At 38.3% G+C, this 12,010-nt stretch overlaps 1 long non-coding RNA gene across 2 annotated transcripts in view; it reads left to right on the forward strand.

Annotated features, from left to right (window-relative positions):
* LOC145529497 (uncharacterized) overlaps nt 1–12,010 on the forward strand; it is a 112,830-nt gene that overhangs the window by 24,085 nt on the left and 76,735 nt on the right. For both annotated transcript variants that reach the window (XR_014071286.1, XR_014071287.1), the window contains exon 4: nt 5,616–5,784. This is a non-coding gene — a long non-coding RNA (uncharacterized LOC145529497). The remainder of the gene's footprint in view (nt 1–5,615; nt 5,785–12,010) is intronic.

Genomic DNA, 12,010 nt, shown 5'->3' on the forward strand with positions numbered 1-12,010 from the left:
CACATGATGGCTGTAAGGTTCCTAAAATACTGGAATTACGTGTACGAAGCTCGTTCCAACCCTTAGCTTCATTAATTCTTTGCTGTTGACCAATATGAACTATGGGATTCCTTTTTCTGTCCCTTTCATTTCTATTTAGAGCTGAAGTGAGTTCTAAGATGTGTCTTTTCCGTTTGCCATTGTGCTTTTTTCACTCTGAGAAAATATTTTTGCATTTCTCTTTTAGAGCTATTGTTGGAGGAGGCTGTTGAGACAGCACAGTTGCTAGTTGACCCTTGAGATGAACCCAGGCAGTCAGACACTCCTCACCCCTCCTGTGTCCTTGGAATGTACATGCTGCCTACCACTCCCATAGTGGAGACACAGCCTTGAGACAGTAAGGTGTTATTGAGATCGCCTGGGCTATGCCCATGACTGAACCCTGTTAAGGCCTCTCTATGAACTTTTAAGATGCTGGCAGGTGGGTGTGGTGAGCTAGTCATCCTGTAGCTCCCAAGATGAGCCTTGTAAGTAAATTTCCTTGCCTATTTTAATGGCCACCTACCCATCTGGAGTGAGTTCCCTCTTTCTCCAATCTCTCTTTGCCTTCTATGTACACGGGCCAATTTGCAAACCAACAGCTCTCTTTCTTTTATAAAGCTGGAAAAAACAAGATAGATCTAATTGGGAGATATCCTACTTAGGTCTCAATTTGGCCTTTAGAAATGACAGCAATACTATGTCTTTGTATACATAGACTGGTGCTACCTATGACTGTACCCAGGAGTTTATAACTCAGCGATTCAGGACACAACTTGTGGGGGAGGGGGGATGAGCTTTGTGATAAGGGTCCATCAAAATAAAACACAGTGTGTGAAAGAGAGTCTGGCACTCAGGAGACTTCAGTTCTTATTTTTGCTTTTTTTCCTATCAGCTTTGGAAATGTTAGTTTTCTCTCTGTTTACACCTTTGCACTTACCTTGTTATCCTAGCAAGCTATAGTTATTAGAAAAGAAATGGCAGATATGTCTCAGGCTTCTTGCACAATTTGAAGCATGATTTTATGAAGTCACTTTATCTTTATGACAACCTGGCAAGGGAGATATCATTTTATATATTTCATAAATGAGGAATCAGAGACCCAGAAAGCTTAGCTGACTTACCCAAAGCCACACCGTAGTGGAGATGAGACTGAAAACCAAGGCCTTGTTCTGGTACCCTACACAAGGGCTTCTCCAACTGTAATGTGTATATGGGCTACCTGGAGACCTTGTTAAACTGCAGATTCTGGTTCAGTAGTCCTAGACCTGGCCTGAAATTCTACTCTACTAACATGCTCCCAGGTTTTGCACTTGCTCTTGGTCCCTGGATCACACTTTGAGTAGCAAGGTATTACATACCCATTGTTGACAAATAGGCAGAAGGCTTAAGTTGTGTTCTTCTTGAATTTAGGGGAAAGTATTCATTCTGTCTTTCACTGTGAAGTACCATGTTGGGTATAGGTTTCTGTAAATGTCTTTTTCAAGTTAAGGAGGTTCTTTTCTGTTCATAGTTTCCTGAGAGTTTTTATCATGAAGAGATGTTGAATTTTGTCAAATACTTTTTTCTACATGAATTGATATAAACAATAAATAAATAAAACAAAATGAAAACAAACTCCTAGATATACAGAAAAAAATAGATGGATGCCTGGATAGGGGCAGGGGATAAATAAGGAAAGGGAACAGGAGGTGCAAAACTCCAATTACAAAATCAATAAACCATAAGGATATAATTACAGTATAAAAGTATGTTTAATACTACTGTAATAACTAACATAATATTTAACATCTACTATATTTCAATTTTAAAAAGTGACCAAAAGCAGAGTTTTCCCATATATCCCTTGCCCCCACACATCTTCTCCTATAAACATCTTGCACCACAGTGGTACATATGCTAAAATTTATGACAATATATTAACACATTGTTATGACAGCGGAGCCTGGTGGGCTGCCGTCTATGGCGTCGCACAGAGTTGGACACGACTGAAGCAACTTAGCAGCAGCAGCAGCATGACTCAAAGTCCACGGTTTCTACTGAGGCTCACTGTTACTGCTGTACATTCTGTGAATTTGGACAGATTATCTTTTAAAATGTTATCTTATGTTTTTTATATTTATTAAAAACATCTTTAAAAATACTTCTATCAAATTGGTATTGCTGGCTCATATTTTTAAATTTACATTTCAGTTTTTATGTAGGTGATTCTTATGTACTCTATTGTGTTTGTTTATGATTATTTACTTTGCCCATGATATTAACATGCTTTCTTATGTTATTTATTTATAAAAGATTTTTATATATTAAGGCGTATAAATAAATACAATTTTATTTTGTTAAATATATTAACTTACTAAAATCTCTTAATAGTTTCAATAGTCTTTCTGTTGCTTTATAAAGATTCCTTGTGATCATCCTGTCATCTTCAAACAAGGACAGTTTTATCTTTCCTATTCCTTTCCTTTGCAATATGTGTTTACATCTTGTTTCTTAACCTAGTCTTTTTGCATTGGCCAAAATTTCCAGAACACTGTTAAAAATAGCAATGACAGTGAGCATCTCCTATTTCTGTCTTTAATTATCAAGGGTCTAGTGTTTGCCATTTAGAATGATCTTTATCATTAGCTTCTAAAATAAACTTTTAACACGAGAATGCTTTTTTCTATTTCTTGGTTACAGTGAGTTATTATTAACAATAACTGATTCCTGATTTCAGTGGAAATAGCACTAATCTTCAATTCTGATAACTTTCAGTACCTAGACACCAGAATGGGACCTCAAACTGTAAAGCTTAATTTTCTAAGCATGTCTTAGAATTCTTCCTGACAGCAGCTATTACCTTGGCGTCTCTCTCTGATATTTTTGTACTCAGCAGTGCATCCAGACCACAAAAATCAATCTAGACTTTACTGTTAAAAGTCCTATGGTGACCAGAGGCTCCAGAGAAAACCAAGTCCCTCAGTTATCAAAGGTTTCTACTGTTTCCATCAGTTGGGAAAACCAAGTACTCTTGTTTTTTATCTCCATCCTAAGATTAGGAATCCCCCAATCCAGCCTTTCTACTTTTCAGGGCCGATGTACCATCCTTCTCCTCATCCCTGGTCTACCTGGGAACTGCTGACATTGTTTTAGAAGTCCCGTGGCCAACTAAATTCTGATTCTTTTTGTTTTAAACTGTGAACTTTTTATTTTGTATTGGGGTGTATCCAATGAACAATGCTGTGCCAGTTTCAGGTGAACAGCGAAGGGACTTAACCATACATATATTCATTCTATCCCAATCTCTGATTTTTATTCACTTGGAATCAAAGTTTTGTAAAGGAATTGGAAAAAACTGAAGGTGGGGAATCAGGTAAGCCTTTTGATATCTCAATAAGCATCTCTTGTGCCTGGGGGAACAGCCCCTTAGAATTATGGAAATTACAGAAATTGCTTTGCTGAGCAACGGGTGGGCATGGAGTAATGGTTAGCATAGCTTCCAACCTTTCTGCTGAAGAGGTTTGTTCTCTTTCTTGAAAGGTATTATAACAGAGTAGGTAAAAGCAGAGATCTGGATTCTGAAAATACATATCTGAATCCTGGCTCCCACACTTTTAACTCTGGTCTTGTGGTGGTGGTGGTGAAAGTTGCTCAGTTGTGTCTGACTCTTTGTGGCCCCATGGACTATACAGTCGATGGAATTCTCTAGGCCAGAATACTGAAGTGGGTAGCCTTTCCTTTCTCCAGGGGATCTTCCCAACCTAGGGATTGAACCCAGGTCTCCCGCATTGCAGGCATATTCTTTACCAGCTGAGCCACCAGGGAAGCCCAAAAATACTGGAGTGGGTAGCTTATCTCTTCTCCAGGGGATCCTCCCTGCCCAGGAATCGAACCAGGGTCTCCTGCGTTGCAGGCGGATTCTTTCACCAACTGAGCTATGAGGGAAGTCCTTTGGTCTTGTTTAAGTTACTTAACTTCTCTAGATCTCATTTTTCCAGGTATGAAATGGGGATTAAAAAAATCTTGTAGGATTCCTTTGAGGGTTAAATGAGTGTAAATACACCCACACACACTCATGTATCTATCTCTCTGTCTCTATCTAGGTAGGTAGATATATAGATATACAGTGTTTAGAACAAGCATATGGCACATAGTAAGCTATCATTATTGAGGTGAAGTGTGGTAGTCCTCTATTATTCTTAATCCAACTCCTTTGACCTTTTAGGAGAAAAATAGCCCCAATTACTAGCATAAACTGTCACTTTTAGATCTTAGTGGTGGTGTGAGCTTTTATGTTTTTAAAAGTACTTTATTGTTTTTAATGGATTAAAATACTCTAGATGTATTTTAGTATTAAAATAGGAGAGACTTTTAGAATCTAATAGGCAGATGTCATTTAAAAACCTGCTTCCAATCTTGGGATGTGGGGATAAAGTAATGAGGATAAAAGATAAGATGGATTTGGTAATTCTATTAAATTGTCATTCATATAAACACAACATTAGGAATTTAAAAGATACTATAATGGATCTATCACCATCTAGTTAATACCTTTGCATGTATGACTACTCTTAGCAGCACTTCTTTTTTTTAAGGATTCAGACTAAATTTGTGGCATAGTAGACTGAAACACCTGCCTGATATCAAGATAAATATTTTTATGTTACATTGGATGTAGAATAGAATGATATTCAAGGTCAGATAATACCCCAGTGCCAGATTTAATGGTTGGCCATTATGATCCAGGACCTTTTCAACTACATGCAAGTGTAAATACATATCATGTGCACATGTCATGGTACATTCACCAGAATGGGTTACTAGTGTGATTAAAGGTAAGGATTCAAGTTGTTGATAAAGGAGATTTATTATCTCATTTCCTGCATTACCAATTTGGGCTAAAGCCTTACTACTTAAAGCTTGGTTTGCAGGTCAGAAGCTTTGGCAGTTATTGGGGACTGGTCAGAAAAGTGATTATCTCAGACCCCAACCAAACCTTTCTGAATCAAATCAGATTAACAAGACCCCCTAGATGACTCACATGTGTATTACCCTTTAAGAACCACTGGTCTGGTGCAGTAGCTCTTGAACTTTTCTATGGAACTGAGTTGTCTAGCAAGTCTGCTTGGGGATCCATACCAAGTAAGCCAGAAACTATGAAGGTCATACCCAAGGTGTCAGCATTTTTGAAAACTCCCCATGTGGTTCCAAATGCGCAGCCAAATTGGAGATCCAGTGGTCCAGAGCCAACAGAGAAATCTTCAGAGACAACCCCCTGCCCACCTCTGTGGCTTTTTATAAGCCTCCAATTTTAAATTGGAGTTTGGGAGCAAGAGTAATGTCTTCATCTGAGCTAGAAGCCTCTGAGACTAGAGAAAGGAGGTTGCATTCTCTGTGGGTTCCGCAGAGACTCAAGCCTTCAACTCTATATTCTCCATGACTTTCAAGAGCTCACAGATACTGTCAGTTAGGGGTAGTGTCTTCTCTAATGTGATTTGTGTTTGACAGTCTCTAGTGAGTGTTACTTGGGGTAGAAGAGTGACTAGCAAGATGATTACCATATGTGCAGGGTGTCCTGTGTCTCTCACTGTAACTCTTGTTATTTTCATTTATAGTGATGGCAGCCCAGAGTCAGTGGAAGGCACCATGGGAGCCGTCTACCAGGGGGAACTTCACTCTCAGTAATCAATCTGGAGGCTTTGGCTCAACACTTGGGTGATGGGGCTACATCCTAAACAGCACCATTGGTGCTGCTTTGAGAAAGACCTATGCCCACAAAATTCCGTAAGTTAATTTTTTTTCCTGCTGGGAAACTGCCTTCATTTGCATTGACTCTCAATGACCTACCTTCAGGCAAGCACCTGCCTGCAGTCAGAGGTGTGGCTTAAAATAGAACTGTGTATTTAATGAATAGCAATTTCCATGGAGGGCTCTTGGTGCTATCTCAGGCGAGCAGCATCTACAAGCTTGTGGCCCCGGCTCAACCAGGCAGTAGGTAGGAGACTGCTATTGGTTAGGAGTAAGTATTCATAGAAGAGATTGTGTGAGTGATAACAGGGAACCACTCAAAACCTCGGAGACTTTTGACCTAAAACCTCCCTTGTTCATTTATGTGATTATAGCCTTTTCATTTTTCCTTTTATATACTCACTCGTGACTTGGATCATTAGCACATGCCCTTTGCAACAGAGGAGGCTAGCTTAAGGTGAGAGGGAAACAGCAGGAGAATATGAACTTGTAAAGATTCAACTTCCCTGGTAGTATTGTAGCTGGAAAACAGACATAGAAAAATAGAGACAATATCATGAATTAGCTAAGGTATTGTTGATTCGAGTTGTTGCAAATAATACCCTGGGATGCAGGCAATTTTTAATGTAGGAAAATGCCCTTAGGGACTTGGGGAATAAAAATGAACCACTTGAGATATTTAAGTTTAGGAAAAACAGCTATTTAGCCTGCATAGTGGCTACCTTTTCTGCTGTATTTTAATGTATGCAAATGTAGTTTGTATTATGACAATAATCTCATGGCAAGTCCGAATGAAGTCAATGTAGGTGGATCTTTGATGCAATTTCAATTTGAAATTACTGTTAGAATATTATGAGTGCATTGTAGGGGCAGCATACAGATAGGGCTGGGAGACAATATTGATTTTTTTACACTCATTTTAAAATAAAGTGTTGTATGTCAAATGATGTGATTAAGCAAACTATTAACATTGTAAAGCTCTCTATTTAAACCCCCTGATGTGAAGAACCAACTCATTGGAAAAGACCCTGGTGCTGGGCAAGATTGATGGCAAGAGAAGGGGACGACAGAGGATGAGATGGTTGAATGGCATCACTGACTCAATGGACCCGAGTTTAAGCAAACTCGGGGAGATAGTGAAGGCCAGGGAAGCCTGGCGTGTTCATGGGATCGCAGAGAGTTAGACATGACTTAGCAACTGAACAACAAGGCTCTCCATAAGGTTTACTTTTTATGTGTTTTAAACAAATCAATATTGAATTCTACTGTTAGTCTACTATATGTTTGTATACTTGGCACTACTTAACTTAGATATAAGGTGAGGAGGGAGAGTTCTTGATCTTATATAACCAATTCAAAGATTTTTTTGATAGAGCCATTAAAATTTATTTCAATATAAGCCATAGATATCTATTGCTTTTTCATTTGATCATTAATACTTTTTGGGTATCTATAGTTGTAGTCACATTGTAGAATTCTGGTTTACAAGGTGGTAGCCGTGGTTAAAACCTGCACATTCACAGTCTTGCTGAGAAATTTTGATGTCATCACATCACAATCACATTTTGATGAGATTATTGAGCATCCATTGTATGTAGAATTCTTTAAGTTGGAGGAATCATTAAAGTTATAGAAACCTTGATTCCTAGCATGAGAGGAAAACAGAGGGAACTACTGTTTATATTTAGGTATCCACTCTTTGGGCTTTCCAGGTGGCTCAGTGGTAAAGAATCTGTCTGCCAAGGCAGGAGACACAGGAGATAATGGTTTTGATCCTGGGTCAGGAAGATCCCCTGAAGGAGGGCATGGCAACCCACTCCAGTATTCTTGCCTGGACAGAGGAGCCTCGTGGGCTACAGTCCATGCAAAGAGTAGGACATGACTGAGCAACTGAGCAAACACACACACCCATTCTCCACCAACCACAGGCTTATTTTCATGTTATTAAAAAAAAAAAAAGCACACAACAAGCTCCTGAAACAGTTATTATCCCTGTTAACAGATGGAAAAAGTCAGTCATTCAATATCGTACAGATTATTAGTGTTAAACCAGGGTTCAAAGTCTGGTCTCTCTTATATCAAAACCTTGCCTTTTCTATTAGAAATAAATAAAGCATACATGTAGACATTTTGCCATGATAACAGCTTTTCTAGACCAATATATCAATGTTGATGGGATGCTAGAAAAATGAAGACCTAGAGTTAATCCTCGAAGACTTCCTGGAGAGGGTATTGTTCTTTTCAGAGAGCATCTTATACATAAGTATTACCATGGCCCTCCTCTACCCGGTAATGTTATTAATCTGTTGCTATCTTCTGCCTTATAGAATCTTGGTGATAATTTACTAGCATCAAAAAGTATGCTCATCTTCCTGAAATTATTGATGTGAAATAGCTCTCCTATTTCTGGCCGTTTCTGTGTAACCATATTTTTCAATTTATATTACAACTTTATAAAGTGTGGACTTTAAAGCAAATTATCTCCCAGGAGTCAATAAGAAATAGATTATTCACTCTTAAAGCAGACTGGAATAGTGCTGAATTGATTTGCATCTATGCTAGTCATTCCTTGGTATTATTATAGCTGAGGCCTGGTGTGCTGCAATTCATGGGGTCGCAAAGAGTCGAACACGACTGAGTGACTGAACTGAACTGAACTTCCTTTCCTACAAAATTAGCCACATCAACAACTTTGAGAGATTTATATAAGTTGTATACCTTATGTGATTTCTTACAAATGCTAGTAAACCAACTTCTGGATGATAATTCTTACTGCTTACTGTGTTTACAGATAAGAGAGAAAAATAAGAAAACTTAGGGAGAGGTTAAATTACTCCTGAGTGAGACTTCCTATGCAGTGGTGTCTTCCAAGGAATCAGTTTCAAATTATGCCACTGTTGTTTCAGGCTGGCAGGATTGGACCAGAATCCTATTTAGTAAAATGAGCAGTAACACAATCAATATCGCAGGTTGTGCTAGTTCCCTATATTGTTGTAATGCTCGTTTCCTATTAAATTAAATAATCCTATCTTTGGCTTCTATGAAATATTGAGTTTATTAAGGCAAGCTTTCTGTCCCTATTTAGGGCATGGTCTCCAGCTGAGCATGAACTAGAGGATTCTAAAGAAACTGATTGTTTGCCTCCAATAGAATGATTTGGGGGGTCTCAGAGATCTTTGAATGACTATCCACAACTAATCCATAAATCAATACTGATATTATGATCTGAGAATAACTTTATTGTATTTTACACATTAAAACATAAGCTCCTGATTTTTTTCTTTAAAAAATAATCTGCTGATCTATCTTTTTTGAATTCATGGTGTGGATCCTAATAGCATAAAATTATTTTTAAAATTTGATATTAAATGATCTCCTTTCAGTCAAGTGAGAAATGAATAGCAAAGATATTGCTTAGAAAAGCTGCTAGTTTGATACAGCCAGAAGTGCTATTGAAGCTGCTGTTGGCTAGCGGTGATCATGAAATCACTTAGAGAACTTATAGATGCAAAGTTAACTCTTAAAAGGACAAGATTTCTCTGGTTTGAAGCCAGGCCATGACACCAAGAGCTGGAAAATCTAGGTTCTGTTCATGATTCATTACTGTCTAATTATCAAAGCAAGTCATTAAGACCCTGTGCCATGTCCTGTAGGAATGCTTACCTCCTGAATATGTGAATAAGCCAAGAATTAAGAAACTACTGCTTATAATCATCTCTTGGCATGTTGTGTTTCTTGAAACTTTAATCATATGTGATTTCAAATCTGCCCTTTGAAATTACTGATAGTAATAGGTTCATATTTTTCACTGGCAGTTTTTGTTGTTAAATATTACCTCTGCTTTTAAAATTCATAATTATTCTACATGTGAGGAATGGATCACTCTTGCTACAGTTCCAACCTATGACTTATTGTTTACAATGATATTAAAAGTTTTACTCTTTTCTGCTTCACGATTTTAAGCTTTGATAGAAGCTCACCATTTCTCCTCATGGATACTTACCCTGATTTGTCTTCTTAAAAAAATTTTTTTTGTCCTCTTTTGAAAAAAAATTGTATTTTATGCTTTCTTTATGGGCTTCCCTGTGGCTCAGATGGTAAAGAATCTGCCGGCAATGCAGGAGACGAGGGTTCGATCTCTGGGTCGAGAAGATCCTCTGGAGATACTGGCAACCCACTCCAGTATTCTTGCCTGGAGAATCTCATGGACACAGGAGCCTGGCGGGCTACATACAGTCCATGGGGTCACAAAGAGTTGGACATGACCGAGTGACTAACACACTTTCTGTTCATGTTGGGGTCCTCCCTATGTGGTTTTATTTATTATGAAAGTGTTTTCATCTATCAGTGCCTCATTTTAGAGGAGTAAGACCCTGTAAAGGACATTTACAACTTAAAATATGACTTTATTTTATGATGTTCAAATTATTTTAAATACAAGGCAGGAAATGAGAGGCTCAAGCAGAGTTGTTTTGGAAAGGATGAAAAAGCAAGAGAAAACAAAGGAAAACAGAAGGAGGAGAGAGTGAGAAGACACAAAGAAGCTTGGAAACTTCCTCTGTCTTTCTAGGGGCAAGACCTGGTATCTTTGACACTCTTCTGCTCTGGAGTCCTGTGGGGGAATTTCCATTTTTCTTAAGCAGTGCACTGGGCTCATGAATGTGCTCGGCCATTGCATAGGCTACAGAAGGTAGTAGTATATTTAATGGCATGTCTAGTTAGTTACCAGTTACAATAAAAGGGAACAACCTCTTTCCAGATTCTACCAATTTTGAGATGTTGGAAGAGAGAAGAGTGTGCCTACAGAATGTGCCTGGCACATGGTAGGGATTTAAGAAATGTTCACTGAGTGAATGAATAACTCAAGGACTGTGAGATAAAAAGGAGTTGTCTGAATCTAGCTGGAGGCTGAGAAAGGCACAGTGCTAGACCATGGAGATGCCAGAGTGAAGTCATACAGAGATTGGCTCTCAATCACGATCAATTACACTTAAGCCAATGGATTTATGATTAATGTGATATAAATAGCATGATATAAAATAACATGATATAGATTGTGAATGTCTGGTTCAATAAGTTCTGACAATTGCATAGAATTTGGTAACCACTACTGAAAAAATATATATAATTGTAATCATTCCAGAAAATTCCCACATGCCCCTTTCTGCTCCCATCTCTGCATCCACTTCTATAGGTTAATTTTCTCTCTATCTGGATTTCATGTAAATGGAATCTGGTTTCCATTTCCTAGAAAGAGATGTGTGACTTCAGGAACTTAACAATGTTTTTGAAGTCTACCTATGTCATTTTGTGATTAGTAGTCTTTTTTAAATTGTGAAGTAGTAGTCTATTGTATGAATATACCTCAGTTTTTTTCATTAATTCTCCTGTTCATAGACATTTGGGTTGTTTTCAGATATGGGCTATTGTGATTAGAGTTGCCATAAACACTGAAAACTCCATCCCTAAACCCTGACAACCACCAATCAGTTCTTCATGTTGATTCTTTTGTCATATTAAGAATGTTGTATGAGTAAAACCAGGCTTCCCAGGTGGTGCTAGTGGTGAAAAATTCACCTGCAACACAGGAGATGCACAGGAGATGCAGGTTCAATCCCAGGGTCAGGAAGATCACCTGGAGTAGGAAATGGCCACCCACTCCAGTATTCTTGCCTGGAAAATTCCACATACAGAGAAGCCTGGTGGGCTACAGTCCATGTGGTCACAAAGAGTCAGACATGACTGAGCAACTAAGCAGCAGTATGAGTAAAATCATACAGTATGTAACCCTTTGGGATCAGCTTTATTCATTCAGCATAATGCTCTGAAGATTCAGTCAGGTCAATGAATGTATCAGTGATGTTCTTTTTTATTGCTGAGTAGTATTCCATGGTTTGGATGTGCCACAGTTTGTTTAACCATTCAGCAGTTGAAGGACCTGGGCTGATTCCAGTTTTTGGCTCTTGTTAGTAAAGCTTCTATAAATATGTATGAGCTTAAGTTTTAATTTCTCTGGAATAAATACCCAGGAGTGCAATTGCTGGGTCATATGATAGTTGTGTTGCAAGTGTTGTTTTGTAAAAAACTTGCAGACCATTTTTCAGAGCAGCCATATCATTTTATGTTCCTGCTAGCAATATGTGAATAGTCCAGTTTCTCCACCTCTTCTTCAGCACATGGTGTTGTCATTATTTTTTATTTTAAGCATGTAGTACTGGAAAAATATTCCCAAACCCAATCTAAAATATGTGGAGGCTTCTCC

Source organism: Giraffa tippelskirchi, chromosome 12 (assembly GCF_054371585.1).
Source record: "Giraffa tippelskirchi isolate mGirTip1 chromosome 12, T2T-mGirTip1v1.2.pri, whole genome shotgun sequence".
Lineage (NCBI taxonomy): Eukaryota > Metazoa > Chordata > Mammalia > Artiodactyla > Giraffidae > Giraffa > Giraffa tippelskirchi.